Genomic DNA, 24,533 nt, shown 5'->3' with positions numbered 1-24,533 from the left:
TGCTCCTGAGGATAAAGAAAATTGGTTTTGAAAAATCCTTGCAAAAATATAATGGGGTTATTTCAAGTAGTCTGCTATCTTTCTAAGAACAAATCAGAGGGATGTCAGTCAAAAAAATGCAATCCAATCTCAGAGGAAATGGGCAGCCATTAGGGAATACTATTAGTTTCCAAAGAACTTTAGACTGTTGTTTACAAGAAAAGTACCTGAAATCAGACTTGCAATGATTTTCTATATTTGAAATAGATAAAATAATAAATGTTCCCAAAATGAATTTATGCAATGTTTGGGGTATCATGCCCAGAGTAGTTTTTTATTTGAGAATGAGAGGCAAAAATAGGGCTTGAATCATTATTGAATCAATGTCACACATTCCCACAAAAAAAGGAGTCATTTCTAATGCCCTCACCTTTTATATATACCAAGGAAAATGCTAGATTTGTATTGGAAAAGCATATAAAAGATCCACAAGTCCTAAAATATGCTGATTTTATTGGAATGCTTTTGATGCCTTCATCGTCACCTTGGTGAACCAGTTTTGCTGCTACCAGTTGCTGGTAAGGTGCGAATGACACAGCAAGAACAATGACCTGAATAGCAATTTGGAAATCTTTACCTTAGACAACTTGGCTACAATTACACAATTCAAAAGTGTGGGTACCTATAATCCATAAATAAAAGAAACGAATCTTTTGACAAAAAGAAAGTTTAATAGCTTTAATAAAAGACTCCTCCAACAAAACAAATTCATAAAATCTGTAGTAAACCTGCTGTCTCAGTTCAAGCTGCTATAACAAAATACCACAGATTAGGTTGCTTAACAACATTGATTTCTCACAGTTCTGGAGGACGCGAAGTCCAATATCAAGACACCAGTTGATTCAGTTCCTGGTGAGAGCCCCTTGCTGGCTTGCAGACAGCCACCTTCTTACAGTGTTCTCACATGGCAAAGAGAGACAGAGAGTGTGAGTGCCCTGGTGTCTCTTCCTTTTCTTATGAGGACACTAACTCCACCTCATGACATCATCTAACCCTAATTTCTTCCCAAAGATCCCACCTTCAAATATTATCACACTGAGGGTTAGAGCTCCAACATATGAATTGGGGGGTAGGGAGGCGGGACACAAATATTTAGTCCCATAACACCAGACAACTATTAACTAAAGAAGTTTTATCCCTCAAAAAACTAACCTGATTTGCTTCTGATTTCAACCAACTCTCTGAATATTGGTTGTTGAATAAACATTTAAAGTTCTTACTAGTGCTAGATTTTCTTTAGTTCCTGCTCCCTGGTCGAATTTATATTTACTCCTACTTAATTAAAACTGTCCACTTTTGCCTAATGATGGTCACTTCTTCCTCAAGAGCTGTCATTTATCCCATCCAACTGCCTCCTCTAGCAAGAAAATTGAGAAGCATTCTCCTTTGACAAATGAATACCCATTAATAAGCTATACTCACACACTCACATTTCTTCTTCTTTTTTTTTTTTTTTAAGAGGGACAGCATCTCACTCAATTGTCCAGGCTGCAGTGCAGTTACACAATCATAACTCCCAGGAACTTCAAACTTCTGGGCTCAAGTGATCCTCCCGCTTCAGCCTCCCAATTATCTAGAACTGCAGGCTTCTGCCACCATGCCTAGCTATATATATACACACACACACACTATATACACACACACACACAAACATATACACATACACACATATACTATATATACACACACAGTATATACATATATACTATATGTATATATACACGCATACTATATATACACACATATACTAGATATACACACTATATATATGTACATACTGTATATGAATGTATACATACACACACACACACACACATATATATATACCAGAGACTGGGTCTTGCTATATTGCCCAGGCTGGTCTTGAACTGTGTGCCTCAAGTGATCTTCCTGCCTCAGCCTCCCAAAGCTGGGATTACAGGCATCACCCACCATACCTGGTCCTCCCATTTCCTTTATCTAAACAAATGTAACACAAAACATCTTTTAAGACAAATTACAGTCTATTTAACTAAACTTGAATTTCTCAAAACAGTACTATCAAGGGGTGGACCTGCTTCTTAATAAGGTTTCAAATGCATTCATGAGGAGTTCTCAACCTTGTCTTGACAAGGAAGTACTGCTGACTGGCCCAGTCTCACCATCGTCCACCGAGTTGTGGAAGAGGCTGCAGAGAGTGTGACAGGGCCCTTGATTGGTGGGTGCAGAGCCAGCTCTGCCAGCTCGAAAGCTTCTCAGGGAACACTTGGCAATTGCAGCCTATGTGTCACTAGCTTTTATGTATTCTCAAACTTCCAAGAGAAAAGTCCACAGCACCTGTCCACGAGATAATTACTTATAGGAGGACTATAAAAGCATATATGTAGGGGTTGCCTAGAGGAGACACAACCCCAATCTTTTCATTAATTTGCATTTTTTTTCAGTCTTTCCTATACTTTAGCAGTCTTAGACTCTTTAAGGACACATCTGTTTTTCATGCAAAGCTTCAATTCACATGTACAAAAAGACATTTGTGTATACAAATGAGATAAGGGTAACCAAATCTCCTGTATCCACATGTACACAGGTGTCAGTGTTTTAATGGAGAGTTACTGAAGAGCACACTTAAAATGTCACATTTCATAAAACTTTCCCCCATCCAAAGACATAAAAACTTGGCTGCATTTATTTGTAAAACTGAAATTACTCTCAGGGAGATTTAGTTCACCTTCTAATGTCAACTGAAACAAATTTGGAATTTAAAGGATATGAAACTACAGATATCCTTTTTAAAAAAATATATCATATTAATGCTGAATGAAGCATTAGAAATCAGGACATTCTCATCAGTTGTATATAAGTTGTCTCCAAATTCGGTTTGGTATGAAATTCTCTGGAATGTGGGCTCATGTTAGAATGAGTTTTTAGTGCTAAAATTAGCTATTCCCCTTTCTGATCAAGAGGGGAAAGCTGTCAGAAGTCCCATCACAGGGTATGTTTAGTCCCCCACATTCAATGTTTGTTACAAATCAGGAAGTAGAGAGAGGACTTGGTTCTCTCAACCCCTCACTCATGCTACAATCATATCATCCTTGTCACAACTCATTTGGTAAAACTCTTCATAGAGTCAGTGAGTTCACAATTGCCTATAAAACAAAATCCCTGTGCGATAAACTCTGCCATGCCCTTCATATGTCAGTGCGGCTGCTCATGTATCATTAACACAATCAAATCCATCCCCACACCTTAAGTCACTGCTTGGGTTTCCCTGCTAATGCATTCCTGCAGTGCCTGCCTTTAATGTTCTGACTGTGCTCAGAATAAAAACGACTGGGTGTCCCCACTCTGTATATTCTGAAACTGAAAAGAATCAATTAAACTAGCCATATTTCCATCAGGGGGGCTGCTGCTGCTCCCCAAACAGCTTAAGCTGTCTTCTCATAGTTTATGATGTCAGCAGGATCTCTCGATTGAAATACAGCCTTAAATCTCACCCACCCCCTTGCTGGCCCTCTGTCTGCAGTATATATTATTCTTGTAGTTTTTAGAGACAGCTGTGTGAATTAATGAACTGATGTGAGAATCAGAGTTGGCCTGGAGCCCCACTTAAAAGTCATGTCGATGACCTCATAAAAACAGCAAAGAATGCTTACAGCTTGCTTGTAAAAATAAATCCATTTCTTAATAACTCAGAATGCCCACATAATTCAGCACATATTTTAACCCCAAATGATTATTTCATAAGAATGAAAATTTCCCATGAAAAAGACATTTAGCTAACCCAGGCAACTATAAACTTTAATTGATATTTCACAGTATGTACTAGTTTGCTCTCCAGGGAGTGTAGAATATCATTCTTGCACCTGCACATTAACTCCAGAGTTATAGTATTTCAACCATTAAACATTTTTCATTAAAGCACTTCATATAGAATTAGTCTAATCTGATTTTAACAAAAGTATTCTATATTTAGTTTTTCACACTGTATTAGTGTAAACTGTTAGAACTAGAAAGGCAGCGATTTTGTTCACTGGAAAAAGCAAAAGGGTGGTCTATATCCACTCACTTCAAAGATGGTCCTTACTGCGTCTACCATCCTTTGAAACAAACACAGCATTTATCAACTAAGTCACTCCTGGGCAAATCGTAGGCTCTGAAGAAGCCGAGACACATGGTGAGCTCAGCTGGTTTGCAAATTTGCTCCTTTTCCCATAAAACCCTGCAAAGCAGGGAAGGATGCAGAATATTTTGGAGAGGCTGGAATTGAGAAAATGTGCAAAATTTTGCATCTTATGGTTTGAGTTTTATAGCTGTTATCTCGCTGGCAATCTTAGGTGAACAGCTGCAGGCTTTTAGGATGTGTGACTTTAACCAAAAGGAAAGGGCCTTTCTAAATGCTTCAAGTTAGAATTGCAGAGAAGCAAGCAGCTTAGGAGCTCACTTGGAATCTGAGGTTAAGTAATATTTAAAGAAAACCAACCTACTCCAAATAACCTCTTTCTCCCTGAAACGTTAAACTCTATTCTTTCTCAGTTAGAATATGAACTTCTTAGAATTGAGAACACCTGAAGTAAACGAAAGTTGCTTTTCATGAACAATAGTTGTAAGTTTTCTCAAATGGACAAGTCCATGAATGCTTCCTGACTTGGTTTCTTTGGGTTTAGCCTTTACTTAAGAAAGCATATTAATATATTTTTATTGATACTTCAACTTGACATGCAATGAGATCTAATGTGATATTTGACAGAATTAATCATAGTTAATTCTGTTACACAGATATTGATGAGCTTGACTTTAGCAAGAAAATGACCCAGTGTGCCAAATAAAGATGTTCCATCAGATACTTATTCATATTAGAAAAAGAAATTTTAAGGAATAAAAAGATTTCCATTAGGCTTATTAAAATATTGGATCTTCTGACACAGTTCTAATAAAATGTATAGTGGTTGACTTCACACAACATAAATCCCTCATTGCACTCTCTTTGGGCTTGGTAGGTGCACACAGTGTTTTTGTTTGTTTGTTTGTTTGTTTTTTAAGTTAAAGCATACAAATATCCCAATATTTGACTTTTTGACCTACAAACATGGCTCTCTCATATGACTCAATCTAGCAGTTCCAAGGGCTCTCTGAGTGATACCCGAAGTGGGAACCAAGCAGGAAAGGAAGTCACTGGAGTAAAGCGGGACAGGGCACAGAGAAAGCTACAAAGACGGACCCCACAAAGGGAGGCCTAAGTTAGTAGAGTCAGGGAGCAAAAAGCCACCAGAGTGGGAGACCTCTTGCACACACACTAGGGAATCCATCTTACCTTAAGGTGTAAGAAATAGTTTGCCATGTTATTCTCAAGAGAACATCTGGACATTATTGTTGTAAAGCCTTGGAACCCGGTGTAGGGTCTGGAAAATCTCTTGCCGTCTGATCCTTTTCTGACAAGTAAGACAAGGGTGACCTCACATTCCTCGGCAGGGTGTGGCTGTGAAGGCCCCTTGCACAGAGGAACCACTCTGGTAGTTTTTTATAAACTACTGTTACCTTTAGTGGCTGTGGCAGTGGGAATAAAAACAAGTCCAAGCCACTGGGCCAAGCCAAGTGGCTGACTGGGCAAATGAGAGGCAGTGAGGATGAGCCCTGGAATGCAATGCCCCTGCCTGGGTGGTCTCTGTACAGAATTCTAACAAGCCAGTGTGAGAGGCTGAGGAAGTGCTTCTTGTTTTCCTGGAATTAACTCCTACAGCCTACGTATGAGGGCAAAAGGAGAGTGGCACTTCCATTCTAGGTTTGAAGATTTCCAAAACCCCAATTCAGGATAACTGGGACAAGCATCCCCCTCCTCACCAATCTCCTCTCTCCCCACACACATCAGTATAAGAGGAGGATGGATGATAAAGAAGCGGGTCTTACAAGGAACACAGAGTATGTGGAGCATCAACTATATCTTCTCAAATTGATGTGGCCAGCTGGTCCCTCTTCCTACAAGACCGAAGCATGCCTGTCTGGAAATTGTCACTTGTATGAAAGAAACTGGGTCACAAAACCAGCAGAGTCCCCACTGGGGCATGCAGAAAGGGGCCAGAAAGAGATAGTAGGGAAGTGTAGGGGACAAACATCTTGCCAGGAGCGGGCCAAGAAAAAGAAACATTCATAATCTGTTTCCTTCTTCTTCTTCTTCTTTTTCCCAACCCAAATCCATAGCTGAGTCAGTTGAGGAAGGTGGTTCAGCAAGCAGTCTCAACTGGCTGGGAGTCTGAACATGAAACACTTTTAGTTTTCCAATACATACTCTCATCGCTTGTCTGTTAAATGCTCCCCTCTAGCTGGCTTTCAGTTTTCCTTAATAGTACATGTCTGAGTCCAACTCTCTAAGCCATTTCAATTTATCAAAACTATTCTGTATTAGCTCTTAAAGTATACTTCAGTGCTGTTTTGTTTCTAAACTTAAATCTCATATTCATTTTAGGCTTTCCTAATTCACAAATCAGCACAGCCAGAGGGGCCTAGGGTGGAGGCAAGATGGGATGCCTTCTTCCGTATGCCTACTCCTTTGAGGTTTGGCAGGAGGAGGAAAGAGGAGAGCAGATAGTGTCAGCCTCCTTGGAGACTGTGACGAGGTTGTCCTCGTTTTCTGTCCTTTTTCACAGCTTCCCCATGCAGCCATGGGTGGCTTACAGTACCCTCTCTCTGTCAAGTGTCCAAACGTCAGCTAGCCCAGAGCCAAGGGGTGGGATGGGTGCAATGTTGGTTCTTCAGCATCACTGAAGATCCAGGACTAGCTCTAATATCCCAGGTCTTAGAACGGTCGTGTTAGTAGTCCCTCAAACCCACTCTGGATAGACTGACTTGGTCCTGAGTCCTCAGCCTTCACTAAAACTCTGCTAGTGCTGGCATGAGGTAAATGGAATGGTGAGTGAATTTGTTGCATTTAGCATGGGTGATCAATGTAGTCATATATCTTCTGTAAATGCACTGGAGTGCCCATAAACCAGAGGATGGCACATAAGATTCACCTATTCAGGGAAAAATATTTCAGGGAGTGAAATATTGCTGTACTAAGCTGAGTTGTTTCAAGGAGGGGTTCTTAAGAAGAACCCTCTGTCATTGCTGCCCCTTGTGTTGTTTCCCCATGGTACTACAGGAAACTATAGAGGCAGAAAGGAAGGAGAGACAAGGGGAGGAAGAGGGTGAAGATAGCAATTGGAGCATGAAAAATTGAAAAATAATACAAGGAATATATGTAAATGTATTATTGATTTTGACAAGGAATATATGTAAATGTATTATTGATACTTTTCCTTTTTTACAACTAATACCAGGAAAAGCGAGGAAAAATTATAGGAAAAGCACATACCTGAGTTGAGTTGGCCTGTGGTCCTAGCAATCTCTACCCACCCATATGACAGATTTCAATGTGTGTTTGAACTTAATATCTAAGAAGATATCTATAAAAGAAAATTTGCAGGAAGCCCAGGGAGTGGGAAGCATTGCACTTGTTTTGCAGCGAGGAGACAACTGTTCGATCCTTGGGTCTCTCCTCCTACTCCACAATTACACTGGATGCTACTTTGAATCACACATATTGCTTATTTGTAGTAACAGTGAATTAGATAGCTACTGCTACAATAATGCTGCCTAGCAATCAGCTTCAACAATCCCAGCAGTAAAGATGTGCAGGTAAGTGGGGATCGGCTGGGCCCAGCTTGGGGCTTAGCTCTGCTCCTTGTGAATGTCATCCTCCGCTGGAGAACATCCTCCAGTTCAGGCCAGTCTTCTCATGCAGATGGCAGAGGTACAAGAGGGTAAGACCAATAAAAGCACTTTCCAGGCCTTGACTCATGAAATTTCCACTAACTTTCCAATAACCAAAGCCACCCACAGGGATGAACCCAACTATGGGGAAAATACTCTACCTTTTTATTGGAAGAACTACAAAATTAGAGGGGAAGCGCATGGAGGCAGACATGAGTGAAGAACTGGGGGCGTTAATGCAATCTTGAAAACATGGTAGCTGACATTTTGGAAAAGACAGGTGAGGTTAAATAGGAAATTAAAATGTATCCCTTAATCCTACCATCCATAGATGACCACTCTTAACATTTCAAGTGTATTATTCCAGTATTTTTTCCTAGGGATATAAAAATTATTTTTTTCAAACTTGAAATCCTACTAAAAATACAATTATGGGGGTTGTAAAAACTCATCAAATTATATTCAAGGACTTCTTCTGTCATCGAATATTTGCAGACATTTGGCTTCTGTTGTCTATAAGTTAGTCCAGCATAAAGATATGCTGCATTTAATTTAAACATTCTGCCATTGTTGGACATTTAGTTTGTGGACATTATTTTCTGAACAAGTAGTGGGGATACCCTCTGACAATCAGAAGACATTTTTCTGAGCCATAGAGCATTTAGGAGTGTTCTGAAAGGGCAGGTTGTGCAGTAGGTTGAAAATCCAAGCCCGAAAAAAAAAAAAAAATTGTAATACACTTGTTGTAATGCACTCTCAGGAATCTGTTTCTTCTTCATAAAAAGCATATCAGCCATCTCTTAGATTTTTCATAAGCTTTTTAATTTCTTTCATAGCGATGGGGTCTCATTATGTTGCCCAGGCTGGTCTCAAATTCCTGGGCTCAAGCGATTCTCCTGCCTGGCCACCCAAAGTGCTGGGATTACAGGCGTGAGCCACTGAGCCTAGCCAGGAAGCTATGTTTTTGACACAGGGAAACAAGGAAAAATGTGATATTGCATACAAGGTAACATATGATAACACATCATGCCAAAATATGTTAATTTAACTTTATAGTGTTCTGCTTTGTATGTATTGCCTTCCTAAGTAATAGAAGCACACTAATAGTCAGAACTTTAATGTCTGAGTGATGTTTCAAAGGTTTTCTAATGACTGTGCCAGTTAATCAGGGGAAATGCAATGAATAGTTAGTCACTCATTTAGAAGTTGATTTTTTTTTTAATTAAAAAAATAGCTAAGGCCCTACTAACACAAAATCCCTGCTCTATTGATCAGTAATGTCTTTCAAAATTTAAATATGCCCTGGGAGGAGAACGTGTTAAGTCAATTATCTGTCATTTACAACTTACTATGATTATTAGGTCATTTCAAAATACAGCCAATACTGAAAAGGGGGAAACTGCATACAATTGTAAAACCCAAAGGGCTCACTGAGTGTAGAGAGTAGGACTTCAGACTAATTACTGACAAATTAGTTTTCATTCATATTGGCTAATGAGTGAGAACATGGGAGCAAGTCCCTGCACCCGCCGCTTCATGGGTCCTTGATGCTTTTATATTCTTATGGCTTGTGTGCATGCAGTTACTCATTCTAGTCACTAGATGGTGGTTTTGCACATAATAGCTCCGCTTTGCAAACTTTCCTCCTTGATTTATTGGAAATGTAAGATGTACCCCCATCTTCTTAACTAATTACCTTTTTTTGTTTTTGTTTACAAAAATTATAACTTTAGTTATAGAATATAAAATACTTTGTATAAAATATGTCAAAGCAATCGAAAAAATTTTCAAATATGAATCTAACCATGAAATTTGCCTCAGCCTTCTCTGTAATAGAGTATGAAGATGCCTTCAGAAAAAAAAGGAGTCATTTGACTTCAACTCCCACTCTTCTGAATCAACAGATCATCTGCTTAAAACAGTGTAACATGTATGAAAGCACAGCTTAGTAAGGGTCTCGGCTGAAATTAAATGCTATATTAAAAGTTTAGTTCTTGGGCTGGGCGCGGTGGCTCACGCCTGTAATCCCAGCACTTTGAGAGGCCGAGGCAGGAGGATCACGAGGTAAGGAGATTGAGACCATTCTGGCTAACATGGTGAAACCCCATCTCTACTAAAACTACAAAAATTAGCTGGGCGCAATGGAAGGCCCCTGTAGTCCCAACTACTCAGGAGGCTGAGGCAGGAGAACCGCTTGAACACAGGCGGCAGAGGCTGCAGAGAGCCGAGATCAGGCCACTGCACTCCAGCCTGGGTGACACAGCAAGACTCCATCTCAAAGAAAGAAAGAAAGAAAGAAAAAGTTTAGTTCTTTATAAGAAAGTGTCATGGGTTCCAACGTCACAATGAAACTTTTTTTTTTTTTTTTTTGAGATGGAGTCTCACTTTTGTTGCCCAGGCTGGAGTGCAATGGTGTGATCTTGGCTCACCACAACCTCTGCCTCCTGGGTTCAAGCAATTCTCCTGCCTCAGGCTCCAGAGTAGCTGAGATTACAGGCATGTACCACCACGCTGGCTAATCTTGTATTTTTAGTAGAGACGGGGTTTCTCCATGTGGGTCAGGCTGTTCTCGAACTCACGACCTCCAGTGATCCACCTGCCTTGGCCTCCCAAAGTGCTGGGATTACAGGAGTGAGCCACTGCACCTGGCCTCACAATGCAATTTCTTTACTGAAAATATGACTAATATGACTAATTGATTCTTCCTTTTTGCATCCCAGTTTTGGGGCACAGTTATTTTAAAAATGTTGGGCTCATGGTAAACATCTTTTTTTTTTTTTTTTTTTTTTTTTTTTTTTTTGAGACGGAGTCTCGCTCTGTCACCCAGGCTGGAGTGCAGTGGTGTGATCTCTGCCTCCTGAATTCAAGCCATTCTCCCTTCTCAGTCTCCTGAGTAGCTGGGATTACAGGCATGCACCACCATGCTAGTTAATTTTTCTATTTTTAGTAGAGACAGGGTTTCCCCATGTTGGCCAGGCTGGTCTCAAACTCCTGACCTCAAGTGATCCACCCACCTCGGCCTTCCAAAGTGCTGGGATTACAGGAGTGAGCTACCACACCCGGCCAACATCCCTAATTGAGCATTTTGCTCCTCTCATAAAGTTCTACCCACCCTCCCTCTTTGCTTTACTTTTTTTTTTTTTTTTTTTTTAATATGGAATGCTTCACGAATGACTCTCCCCCTTTTCAAGAATACCAACACACCAAGTTTTGATTGGGAACTCTTTGAAACTGTTAGGCAGTCCAACAGTGAAAGCACAGACATTTCTTTGCAGTGCTGATATTCAATTGTAACATGTTATAATCAGCATTCATGTAGCTTTCCTCACATGGAAGCTAATAGCCTGTAATCCCAGCTACTCAGGAGACTGAGAAGGGAGAATGGCTTGAATTCAGGAGGCAGAGATCACACCACTGCACTCCAGCCTGGGTGACAGAGCGAGACTCCGCATGTCCACAAACAAATAATTGTTTCTGTATGACTATAAAGCAAGTTGTGCTATCCTTTGAGTACTGAGGATTTGTGTGTCTTATTAGCTATCTGATGTCTTCTGTATGTGACTGGAAACTCCTAGTTGGAAACTCCTAGTTGGCATAGTGTGCCATTTCCTGTGTAACTATATGTTGATTCAATAAATATATGCCTGGCCACTATTGGCCAAACAAATAGAAATAAATGCTTACTGATGCTCTTAGCATATTCATCAACAGACAGTATGTCATATATAATTGCCTCACCTAGAAAAAGAAGAAAATGTTGCTCATTCCTTACCTCCTCATGGTGGTTCTAATGTTCTTCCAGGCTTTCATTAGCCATGAGGATTCAGCCTATGGATTGGAAGCTATACTAGATGACTAGAAACATATTTCTTCCAATTTTAGAATTCCATGATCCCATGAAAATCAAGTTATGAGAAATTATGATGTTGGGAGTTCCACTGGTATTCTCAAATGAATGAAGTCAATTGATAGTATTTCCAAGTATTTTGCATTATATATGAAGGTGTCACTAAAAAGTGCTAAAAATATCCATTAATCTAATCAATTAGGTCAAATAAAGAATAAATTCAGTGGGATACAAATGGAAAAGGAGGAAAGAGAAATCAGTTAAGAATTGTACATCAGTGTAGTTCTATGGAGTATTTAATGTAATCAGCATATGGCAAAATATAATATGTTTAATTTCCAACATGATATATTGGTGTAGTATAGACCTAACAATTTTCATGGTCTAAGCACAGATTCTATTATTTAAAAGCACATCCCTGTCCACATTACTTGGTAATTTGCTTTTCTTTCTAATATTCGTTATACTTGCCAAAACCAAAATTGCTGTAATTGCAAGAAGAACAATATTACTACTGCTTTTGATAATTTTCTATAATAACAAGAAGATAAATAGCTGTAGTTATTTATGTACAAGAAGGTACACATTCTTATATTTCTTCCATGCAAGTGAGAATATTCAGTCAAGGCAGAATTATACAATTTGCATTTTTATAAAAAATTGAAGCTGTTCATTTGAAATTCCTCAAACTCATATCATACCTTCCTTTCTGCACTTCTGAGTTTCTCCTTGCCTCTCTTGACTTTCACTGCTCAGGGAGGCTCCACCTTCCCATAGTAGACTCTCTTCCTTCCTGTTTTCTTCTGCCCTCAGCTGTATCTTTGACCTCTCCTCTTTATTATATTATTCCTGTTTCAGATAAGCAATATCAAGTTTCCTTACTCGTAAAAATAACAACCACCTTCGTTAAACCTATATCCTCCTCTACGTACTAGTCCATCTATTTCTTCCTCTTTATAGCCAAGTTTCTGGACATAGATGACACTTGCCACCTCTTCTTCATATTTCATTCATTCTCTGAATCCACTGCAATCTGATGTCCACTTTTACTACTCTGCTGAAGTCATCCCTATCAAGGTCAGTGATAACCTGCTAAGTCACAAACTGATTCAACTCTTTTTGTTCTTATCGTAACCTGGTTGACAATGCATCTGAAACTCTCTTATCGCCTGGTTTCATAGTTAGCAGATTCAGCTAATACTCACATGAATCTGGCCACTGTACACACATGCACAGTGTGTGTACACACATGCACACCACATAAAAACAATTTTACTTATAAGAAGACAAATTATTTTTCAAGTATAAAATAATACAAAGTATAATTGAACAAACACATCCACAATTCAGAATACCTGTTAATATTGTATCATATTTGCTATTAATCTCTTTTCCCTAATTATATATTTAGAAAAATTACATAAGTAATATGATCTGTATTTCCCTTAAAGACATACAAAAATATTGCATTTCAGAAAAAGCTAAAGCCACTTTTATTCACCACCTTTATTTAGTTCTATTTCCCTCTCTGCCCCCTCTCCTCACACAAACATTATGTGAGACTGGTGTATAACCTTCTGCTTCACTTTAAATTTTTACTTACACACACAGGTAGCCACATGTTATTTAGATCTGTGTGCATTTTCTAAATCTATATAAATTTAGATAATTCCATAATTGAAATTTCACGTTTCTTGCTTTTTTCATTTAACATTATTATTTTTAGGCCAATCTACATTGATATATATAAAGATCAAGTTCATGCCATTTAACTGTAGTAATACATTATTCTGTGACACTGCTGCATTTTATATACACAATCCTTTAATAGTGAGATAGTGACTGTTTAGACTGTTTCTAGTACTTCTATTGCAAAGAAGGCTGAAACAAATCTCTTTGTGTCTTATATGCACATGTGGAAGTTTTTCTCAGGTGTACATACTGGACTGGGCCTGGCATTGCTGGGCCTTCTCCCCTCCTACAGATTTGCCTCAATTAGGTGTTTTGGGTTCCATTGCCAAAGTTGTCTTTCTATAATAAAACCCTAACCATGTGACTTTCCTTCTTAAAATCTTCTACTGACTCCTCATTCACTTCTAAATAAGTGGCATAGTCCTTGGGGTGTTTTGTAAGGTCTTTTTTTCATCGGGCTTCTACATACCTGCCTAGGTTCATTTCTCACTCCCTTAACCTACACTCTAGTCTTATTGAGCTACTCTCAGTATTTCTGCATTTTCTGAGTACAACACCTTGGTTTCTTTTTCCCTGCATGTGCACGTTGGTGCCCTAGGTTTTGAATACTCATTCCCCATAGTCTTTGCCTGCTAACTTCTCATGCTTCAAAATTCAGGTCAGATGCCAACCCCTTTGGGGATCCTGCTTTTTTTCTCCTTCTGGGATAATTTAGACATTCAAAACAAACAAAACAGGCATCTCCTAATAATTACCTGCCAAGATTAACTCGTCAGTATTGTCTTCCCCTATGTCCATACATGAGGATAAAGAACCTACAAGATGCTCTGTCCACAACAGGTAGCAGATCAGGCATAAATGCCCTGGAATAAACCCATGGTCAGTTTCCTTTTTTTTTTTTTTTTTCACTGAGAACACTGGAATTGGAAGCAAAATGCATACAACTGCTATTTAAGGCCAAATTAAAACACTCCACTATTTTAAGAGAACAGTGTTTTACCCTTTTACCTGTTATGTGACTGCATCCTGCCCTATCCTTCCTCTCTTCTCTTACGTATGCAATTATGACTTCTAATGACACAACTCAAAAATTCTTTTCTCAGTGTGGGGCTGCAGTTACTATTGAAACAGGTGCGCCTTGCTTCACAGAATCTCCATGAACAAAGGACACAAAAGACTCATTTGGACTAAAATGATTTCACAGATTCTGGACTTTGCTGTATCTTATTTATGAAAGAGTTTCCTCCTGCAGATGTGAACTGTGTAAATAGTCAGAACTGATCGATTCCTCCACAGATAAGTGCATTTCACACATAATCAAGAAAAATTATCATTTGAAATATGGGAATAAGAGTGCAGTCTTGATCCACTGTGAGAGTAGCCAAGCATCAAGCTCTATGGAGGATTGCATTTCCAAAGCCTGCAGTGAGAGGTTCTGACTATGGGGAAAAGTGAAAGAAGAAGGAAAGTTTGCTTACTAATCACACTGAGAGAAATTTCCATGGTAAATAAATAAAAAGCTTCCCTTTTTCTTACATACTATTCAATGACTTTCAACAAGAAACTTTAGTGAGTGCCTACTATGTGCCAGGCACTGTTCTAGGCACAACTATTACAGAAATAAGGGGGTGGGGGTGGAGTAGGGTCAAGAAAGAGTAGGGTCAAGCAGGGGAGGATACATAGACTTAAACAAACAATTAAACCAAGTGTGATAGATGCTAGAATGATGGCAGGGCATACAATTTGAAAGCGTAAAGAAAAGTTTCCATTACTGGGTATAAACGCAAAGGAAAATAAGTTGTCCTACCAAAAATACACATGTACCCTTATGTTCACTGCAGCACTATTCACATTAGCAAAGGCCAGGAATCAATACAGGTGCCCATCAACTGTGGATTGGATAAAGATATGATATGTATTCAGCATAGAATACTATGCAGCAATGAAAAAGAACAAAATCATGTCCTTTATAGCAAAATGGTTCCAGCTAGAGCCATGATCCTAAGTGAACTGATGCAGGAATAGAAAACCAAATACCACATGTCCTCAGTCATGATTAGGAACTAAGCATAAAGTACACATGGACATAATGATGAGAATATGTGCTGGGGAATACAAGAGTAGGGAGGGAGGAACTGGGCAAGGGCTGAAGAACTACTTACTGGGTACTATGCTCACTACCTGGGAGACGGATTCATTTGTACTGCAAACCTCAGCATCACACAATATTCCTTTAAACCTGCACATGTACCCCCTGAAGCTCTAATAAAAGTTGAAAAAAAAAAAAAAAAACAAAATTGAGATGAAGTTAAAAAATAAAAGAAATGAAAAGAAAACATTCCTGAGACTTGAGTGACTGGGGCACAAGCCAGGAAAGGGAGGAAAGCATGCCACTTAATACATAAGGTGGCTTGCAAGGCATAATAAGTTGCTTAGTAAACCAGATTTGTCATCAGTAGCAGACTCCTATATGAGAGATGTAGGGACCTGGAGAGGGAATTGGAAATGGTGCCCGCCATTGTCCAGAAGTCTCTCAAGGGGCATATCTTCCTAGCCAAGGAGCACACCATGTGTAAGATGCTATACTGATGACAGCTGCCACCATGGCACATTCTGAGGCTAGAGTGCAAAGCAGAATCCTCATGCGAAAATAGAAGTTCCTCTGGGGCTGGCCAGCCTGTGAGCTTCAGCCTTCAATTCCTTTGTGATTCCCTAAACCTGGCCAGCAGCTGTCACATGTCGCCTTGGGCATAACCTTCCAAAGGTACACCTACACACAAGCACTGACCGACCCTGGACTCCTGAGAGTGTATTTCGCTCCTGAGCAGAGAGGAATAGCTCCTAAGCACGTGGAAACTTCTCCCAGTTTCACTCCTGCTTTCTTTCAGCATCAGCTCCCATTCTCCGCCATGCACTGTGCAGCCTGCTTGGATTCTCACTGTACCTTGGGATTCACCCTGATTTCCTACGATGTTTTAACTTGCACATTTTATTCCCTATTCCTGGAATAGCCTTTCTTTCATTTTGCGACTGAGGAAAATCTACACATCTTTCAAAATTCAGATAATTTATCTGAGTCTTCTTTAATCAGAATGAGTCATTTCCTCCTCTGTGCATTTATAACTGCTAATATATCATTTTGGTACACTGTTTTATAATATTAGCTTCACAAATTGAATCCCAAACATTGCCAAAAGCTCCCTCTCCACCTGACACCCAATATGCTGTTTCTGTTCTTTATTCTTGCAAATAGCACCTCCACCTGTCTGATGCGGACATTGAACATCACCCTCTACCTGATTTTTAAGGGGTTATCAAACCTAATTAATTTTGCCTTCTAAATATCTCTTACGTTTATCTCTCTTTTTGCTTCATCACTACCCTAGGTTATTATTTCTTCCTTCTACTGTTGGTTTTGTTTTTCAACTAACCAATCCACCTCCAGGCTACAATTACTCCTGGCTTTGGGGAGGCACTATAGCAGGGGTAATTGCACGGACTCTCCCGCCTGATTACCTTGATTTGGATCTCAGTGTTGCTACTTAATGTGCATATAGCTTAGTAAAAGAAGAAATGCTAGTATTCGCCTCTTAGTTTGCTGAAAATGAAATGCAGTAACATATGTAATATGCCTAGAATAATACCAGGCACAGAATAAGGACTTTTAAGGGTCAATAATTTTCATTATTCTTCCAGCACCTGTGCTACCTTGAGAATGATTTTCAAGTCTGCTTTTTTGCAAATCTGATAGCATCCCTCCCCTGGAAAAATGCTTCTGAGACTTCCTGTGGTCTCTGGAATGTAGTGAGGTTTGTACAACCCTCCATGATCTGCTGTGGACTTCCCCAACCCTGTGCCAGCCTTCCCCCTCCTACTTTCACAACACCCTGTGCTGCAGATGAGGAGTCACCAGCTCTTCCCTCGCTGCCTACTCTTCAGCCTCTTTTTCTGGTAAGTTACCTCCCTAGAGGACATTCACCCTCCATCCATTTGACTGATTCTAGTTTATTCTTCACAATCTGTTCCTAAGTCCAATTCACTATCTGAGGAGCCCAGGAAAACAAACAAACAAACAAACAAACAAAAATAGGTTTCAAACATGCTAACAAACACATTTGAATTTAAAATTGTATATAATATTATTTGTAGATTATAAGACAGGATGGTTATTGGGGCTTTTCTTTTTTTCCCATTGTTGGTATCATCCTGTCCACGTTTCTTCTTAACTGACCACCAAATAGCTCTATGACTTATGCTTTCTCCAATTAAAAATCTTTCGGTTTTCAGTATTTAGAATAATATCTTTGTTGAATGATATTTCAACAAAGGATTATTTTGTGAAATAAGATTATTTCATTTTAAGATCATTCAAAACTCATAAGAATGTTACAAATTCAATCAATTTGGAATAAATAGGGATTAAAGACATTTGGGGCTGTGACACTTTTAATGATTAACATTAATTCCACATATTAACATCCCTTCTCTCCTGCCCCTGAGAACACACAAAAATGAGAGAGATTAAAAAACAAAAAACAAAACAAAATAAAACCTCTGTCCTTAAATTGCCAAGGCTGATAAGGAGATGGGCACATTAAGCCACAGCCTGAAGGGATTGATGAATGTTTCAATAGTACACAGCCTGATATGGGAACAGGAGGTGGGAAGGCATTAACTCTGCATACAGGTGAAGGTGAAACCCAGGTAGATCAGGAAAGAATAAGCAAGATTTCCTTGTGCATCAGTTGAAGGAAGTGCTCCAGGACAGCACAGGTATGAGGCATAGAGAGCCATAGTCCACAGCACAAGAGGCTGGGAATTCTTGGAGGCAAGAATAGACATAGGGGAGCAACAGGAAGTAATTCTGGAGAATGTGTGGAAACCAGAGAGTGAAGGGTCATGCATGCCATGTTAAAAAATCTATGCAGCCAACAGACACATGAAAAAATGCTCATCATCACTGGCCATCAGAGAAATGCAAATCAAAACCACAATGAAATACTATCTCACACCAGTTAGAACGGCGATCATTAAAAAGTCAGGAAACAACAACAGTTACTGGAGAGGATGTGGAGAAATAGGAACACTTTTACACTGTTGGTGGGATTGTAAACTAGTTCAACCACTGTGGAAGACAGTGTGGTGATTCCTCAAGGATCTAGAACTAGAAATATCATTTGACCCAGCCATCCCATTACTGGTGTATACCCAAAGGATTATAAATCAGGCTGCTATAAAGGCACATGCACATGTATGTTTATTGCAGCACTATTCACAATAGCAAAGACTTGGAAACAACCCAAATGTCCATCAATGACAGATTGGATTAAGAAAACGTGGCACATATACACCATGGAATACCATGCAGCCATAAAGAAGGATGAGTTCATGTCCTTTATAGGGACATGGATGCAGCTGGAAACCATCATTCTCAGCAAACTATTGCAAGAACAGAAAACCAAACACTGCATGTTCTCACTCATAGGTGGGAATTGAACAATGAGAACACTTGGACACAGGAAAGGGAACAACACACACCAGGGCTGGTTGTCAGGTGGGGGGAGCGGGGAGGGATAGCATTAGGAGATATACCTAATGTAGATGACGAGTTAATGGATGCAGCACACCAACATGGCACATGTATACACATGTAACAAACCTGCACGTTGTGTACATGTACCCTAGAACATAAAGTATATTAAAAAAAATCTAAACATTATCCTGTAGTTAAAGGTATTCCACTGAAAGGTTTAAAAACATGTAACATGGCCATATTTATGTTTTCAAAAGAACAATTTGATGCTGATGGGTTTAAGTGCCAGAAATGTCATTGTCTCAAGGCAAGGAGACCAATCCACAGGTTACTGTATTAGTCCAGGCAAGAAGGGAGTTGGTGAGGCAACCACATAGCAGAATGCACTTAATAGGGTCAAGTCATTTCACGGAGAGACTCCAGTCTTTGAAGAATGGTGTGCGACCCCATCTATAGGTCTAAAAGAAAGAGTAATATGACTTTTGATGTGTATTTCAAGAACATCCTATTTATTTCTAGCATGTTCTAAGTATTTCTATAAAATTAACTATTTCTGTAGCATCATAGTTCTGAAATTAGATTATAATATTTGACATCCTTAATGTTCAGCTCTAATGTTGTATTTAGTATAGGACTCAGGTTTTTGCATTAACCGCAGACAAACATAGATCCCTGGCACAAATGGACAGTCACAACTTCTCAGATTCTATAATGGAAGAGGAATTCTAGAGAGGCAGCTGCTTTGGCATTCTTATGTATTAGTAGTAGAAGCAAAGTAGTAGAATGAAAAGGGAAGGACTTTAAGAGCCTTTCTTGCATGGAACAGACCAGGGAGGAGTTACAAACAGTACATTGGAACTTGTACATGAGCATAAACTTACTAGTAGGTTCTTTGAATTTGTTAAGTCAAATTGGCTCTTAATTGACAGCACTGCCATGTTAAATGGAGACATTTTCAGGTGGAGGCTTGATGGTAGTGGAGTGTATATACCCTGCTCGGGCTCACGTAGACTTATCTGGTCTCTCCAACAGAACACCTTCGGGATTAACTCTTCTCCTTAACCCTCTGAAGCATGTAAACAATGCCCTAAGTGCACTGAGGTCAGACCACCTCTGCTGAACAAAAAACACTTCTTAAAACTAATCAGCTAAGTAATCCATCAATTTTCCTTAATTTTCTCAAACCTGGGCCCTATCTCTTCTTTTTCTATGTGCTCTGCCACTAATCTTGGATAACATTGCTTAAATAAGCAAGCTGTCTTCCGTGTTTAACTATCTCAGCATAATAGTCCCTTTTTAAAAAATTAAGTAGTAGTTTAATTTTGACTTGGACAATGTAATATCTTAGGCTATCTATTTAACCTGTATATCTCAGTCTATTTACCCTGTATAATGAGTGATATTTTTGTTGTCTTCACAGTTAGGTATGAAATATTTTTTATATATGTATTTTAAAACTTTCACAGAAGTCAAATTATTTACACCTAAAAATTAAGAAGGACTCAATATTTGAAACTGCATTTAGCTTAGTATATGTAGTTACTTTGCAGCGATAATAAACTTAAAATAGGAAGGCAGAACTTGGTCACTGTATGTATTCATCCATTCCCACATTGCTATAAAGAAATATCTGAGATTGGGTAATTTATAAAGAAAAGAGGTTTATTTGGCTCACAGTTCTGCAGCTCTACAGGAAGCATGATAGCATCTGCTTCTGGGGAGGCCTCAGGGGGCTTTTACCAGTGGCGGAAGGCGTGGTGGGAGCAGGCTTCTTCCATGGCAGGAGCAGGACCAAGACAGCCTGGCCGGAGGTGCCACACACTTTTCACCAACCAGATCTCACGAGAACTCACCATCGAGAGGACAGCATCAAGGGGGATGGTGTTAAACCATGAGAAATGCTCCCCATGATCGAATCACCTCCCACCAGGCCCTACTTCCAACACTGGGGATTACAACTGACCATGAGATTGAGGTGGGGACACAGATCCAAACCATATCGCTGCATATAAATATGCATTTTAAACAACTAGGATAACAGTTTTTAGGACATATAGTGTCATCTATTTATATTTTAAAAAGCATGTTTAATAACCAAAGCTTATTTTATGTCTGAGACTAGCCAGCAGTGACACTTGAAGTACGCAGGAAAAGAGTCTTCATCATTTTTGAGCTTTGGGGCCTAAAGTTTTACCCTAAAATTTGCATCTGCTTAAGCTGCCCTCTTTGCACATCTTCCTTGGAGGAGTATCTGCTAGGTACAGAGGATTCTGGCACCAGAACATGTTCCTTTACAAAGAGTACAAGCACTGGATTCCCTTGGGCTAAGGGAGGAGGATTGGAGCTCTAGAGGAGGAAAAAGTGAGGCAGAAGGGAAGCTTGCAAGGAAATCATGAAAAATCTACATTTGTAGAGACACCCTAATTAAATCTTTCCTTCAGTATTATCTGTGAGAAGAAATATGTTTTTTCCACCAGGGCCTCACTCACATTTAGAAGACAAACTAACACAGCTCCTTTAGCTAAATATTTATCTGACAGAAACTGAGAGTTCGAAAGACTAGTTCCAAAGAAACTATCACAGTGGAAGACAGTGAGCTTGGAATTTGATCATAAATCCCTGATCACCCCACGATCCAGCAGATGGGGCCCAGGAAGATTAGATCAGTTGAGAAAAATAAATAGGTAGAATTTGTAGAATTTATAGAAAAATAAATATGTAAAAAATATGTAGAGTTTCATTGCACAGCTGAGTTATGTGAATAAATTTATAATCCTGTTATACCTGTATTAAGCCTCCCCCCGCCCCAGCCTGGGCAACACAGGGAGACCCTGTCTCTACAAAAAAAAAAAAAAAAAAAAAAAAAGAAAGGAAAAAAGAAGTTAGCCAAATGTAGTAGTGCACATCTCTAGTCCCATCTACTTGGGGGCTGAGGTGTGGGGATCCCTAGAGCTGGGGAGGTAGAGGCTGTAGTGAGTTGTGATTGCACTACTGCACTGTAGCACAGGTGACAAAGCAAGACCTTTTCTCAAAAAGTAATAAAAAAAAAAAAGATAAAATAAATCCCCTCCCCTAAACCCCTACCTCTTGCTAATGAATCCAAGCCAGGCACACAGCATTGGGATACATCTGCTAACACAGGCCTGGGCCCTCATGCCACCTGGGTGAATTTTGGGGCATCTGTCTGCTTAGCCAATTCAGAAAATGAACTACAGTATCATTATCATTTTTCCTGTCTCCCAGCTTCTGTGTAATCTGATTTCCCTTCCACACTTGCTCACCCACATCACTGAAGACCTGCCCTGAACTGCGCCATTTAACCCCTGCCTGCTTCCTAAGGGTGCCATCTCCCTAAGGACTGGCATTGCTCGTCATGTTCACAGATGATGTCTAAGAGATTGGGTTTCACCAGGTATCCAAGAGGCTGCTCTATTTAACAAAATATTGCTGCCTTCTGGGAAACCTCCACCACACCTGTGGCAGCCCAGAGAAGACAAACAGTAGCTCTGCTTCTTGAATGCTCTAAATAGGCTTATTGACTTCCTGGGGTCAAAATGAGCTTGACTTTAAACATCAGGTACAGTTTATTTTGTACTATGTCAAATATGGGGTGCATAATCTCATTTAAACTTCATGAAACTCCACAACCTAAATACTTACATGTCTCCATTATAAAGATGAGAAAATTGAGCTTTAGAGAGTGTTATGGCTGTCTGTTTGTGTCACCCACCCTAAAATTCATCTGTAGAAGCCTTAAATGCCAATGTGATGGTATTTGAAGGTGGGGGCCTTTGGAAGGCAATTAGGCTTAGATGACATCATAGGGATGGAGTCACCATAATGAGATTAGTCTTCTTACAAGAAGAGAAAGACTAGAGCTCACTTTCTCTCCCATGTGAGGACATAAGAAGACTGCCAACTTCAAACTAGCAAGATAGTCCTCACCAAAACCAGGCCATACCAGCACCCTGATCTCAGACTTCCCAGCCTTCAAAGAAATAAATATTTGTTGTTGAAGCCACCCAGTCTGTAGTATTCTGTTACAGCAACCCTAGAAGACTAAGACAGAGAGGCTAAGTAATTTGCCCATGGTTATTCTACTGGTAAGTGACAGTGAACCTAAAAGTTAAAGCGGTTGTCTGATACCAAACCTGAATCTATAACCATGATCCTTACCTGCCTTTCCTGTGGCCCAGTGGTTTCCAGTGACATTGGGCTGTCAGTCTGAGAAGTATCCTATAATACTGGCTTTACATTGGCCCCAACTGATCCTTGGATGCTGCAGGCATGGCAAATATTTTCCTGGAAGGAAGAGAATAAACCAATAATGACTCTTGCTTGCTTCGTGGAGCTCCGCAATAACTATGGCAGTCCTGTGTTTTACTTGCTCAGATGGGCAGAAATGGACAGATTTGCCCCATAGGGGTAAATATTCCCTAGGTGGAAATTATTATGATGACTACTTTGCAACCCTTGAGAAAATTTGCACCAGAAACTTGGCATTCAATCAAATATCCATTTGCTTCCTGTCTGACTCCCTCACTAGCATGAGATCTCCATGAACACAGAGATTTTGTTTTGTTCACTGCTGTGTCCCAGGCACTGAGAGCAGTGCTTTCCACCGAGTGGCTGGCTACTTGATCCATGCTCTTGAAAAGTGAATCCCTGTCTTTCCTAAGAGACAGGAAACGTGATTCAAATCCCTTGAGTTAAAATGTTAGAAAGAGACCTTCAGCCACTTAAAGTTACAACACACAGGATAGTGTGGGCGACTGGCACCAGGGTGAGTCTGAGCTGAATGTGAGTTAGAGTCCAGGACCATCCAGACCTAGAGCCAAGACAAGGGACAGGGGAGAGGCAGCCACAGCATGGAGCAGAACCAGGGTGGAAAGTCAGAGCCAGGCTGCAGGGTGAGGGGAGGAGCAGAACTGACGTCTCAGAAAGCCCCTATAGTACCACATTCTGAGTCACTGCAGGGAAGGAAAAGTTCAAGAATTCCCTCTAGATTTCACCTCATTCCCTGGTAAAGAGATTATCAGAGAATTCAGTAATCAAATATGATAATATGTATTGGATATGTAGTGTGTGCACGGCTCCGATCTGAGCACTTACATGGATTGGTTTGCTTAATCCTCACACCAACTGATGTAGCCAGAGGCTGAGCCGTCAAAGTTACCCAGGAAGCCACAGTCTGGATTTGAACCCCAGCAGACTGGCTCCAGGGCTGCAGCTCTTCATGAATGTGGAGGTCTCAGGGTAATGGCATCTATCCAGAGTCCTACTACAGAGTGCCTACATCAGACAAAATATTCTTGGTAATTTAGACCAATGATGTCACAACATCAGCTGATGGTTGAAAAAATAAGGGTTTTGTATGCACAACGAAACTAAAGTTTTCCTAAAGTTCTGAAAGTCTCAGAGTCACGACGGCTCTGGTAGGGTTTCTTCCCTTTTTGGAATATCACGCACAATGGAAATTGCGTAGGGAGCTTGGGACACCTGTCTCTGTCAGGAGCTTGACTTCACTGAGCACATAAGAACCCACCCATCATGTGACAGGCACCACAGGAGGCACAGGGAATGCCCAGGTGACTAAGACACAGCCCTGCCTCAAGGCGCTCTTGGGGCAGCCCTGCATTTGCCCCCCTCATACAAATGACCAGGGCAATGGAAAAATGGAAAATATGCACTTGCACA

At 40.0% G+C, this 24,533-nt stretch overlaps 1 long non-coding RNA gene across 1 annotated transcript in view; it reads right to left on the bottom strand.

Moving 5' to 3' along the window:
* LOC111520945 overlaps positions 1–24,533 on the bottom strand; it is a 214,493-nt gene that overhangs the window by 73,513 nt on the left and 116,447 nt on the right. Inside the window, exon 2 of the long non-coding RNA XR_002724811.2 lies at positions 23,013–23,138. This is a non-coding gene — a long non-coding RNA (uncharacterized LOC111520945). The remainder of the gene's footprint in view (positions 1–23,012; positions 23,139–24,533) is intronic.

The sequence above is a fragment of the Piliocolobus tephrosceles genome, chromosome 7 (assembly GCF_002776525.5).
Source record: "Piliocolobus tephrosceles isolate RC106 chromosome 7, ASM277652v3, whole genome shotgun sequence".
NCBI lineage: Eukaryota > Metazoa > Chordata > Mammalia > Primates > Cercopithecidae > Piliocolobus > Piliocolobus tephrosceles.
The sequence above is the reverse complement of the archived record's forward strand: the minus strand, read 5'-3'. Positions and strand labels throughout refer to the sequence as shown.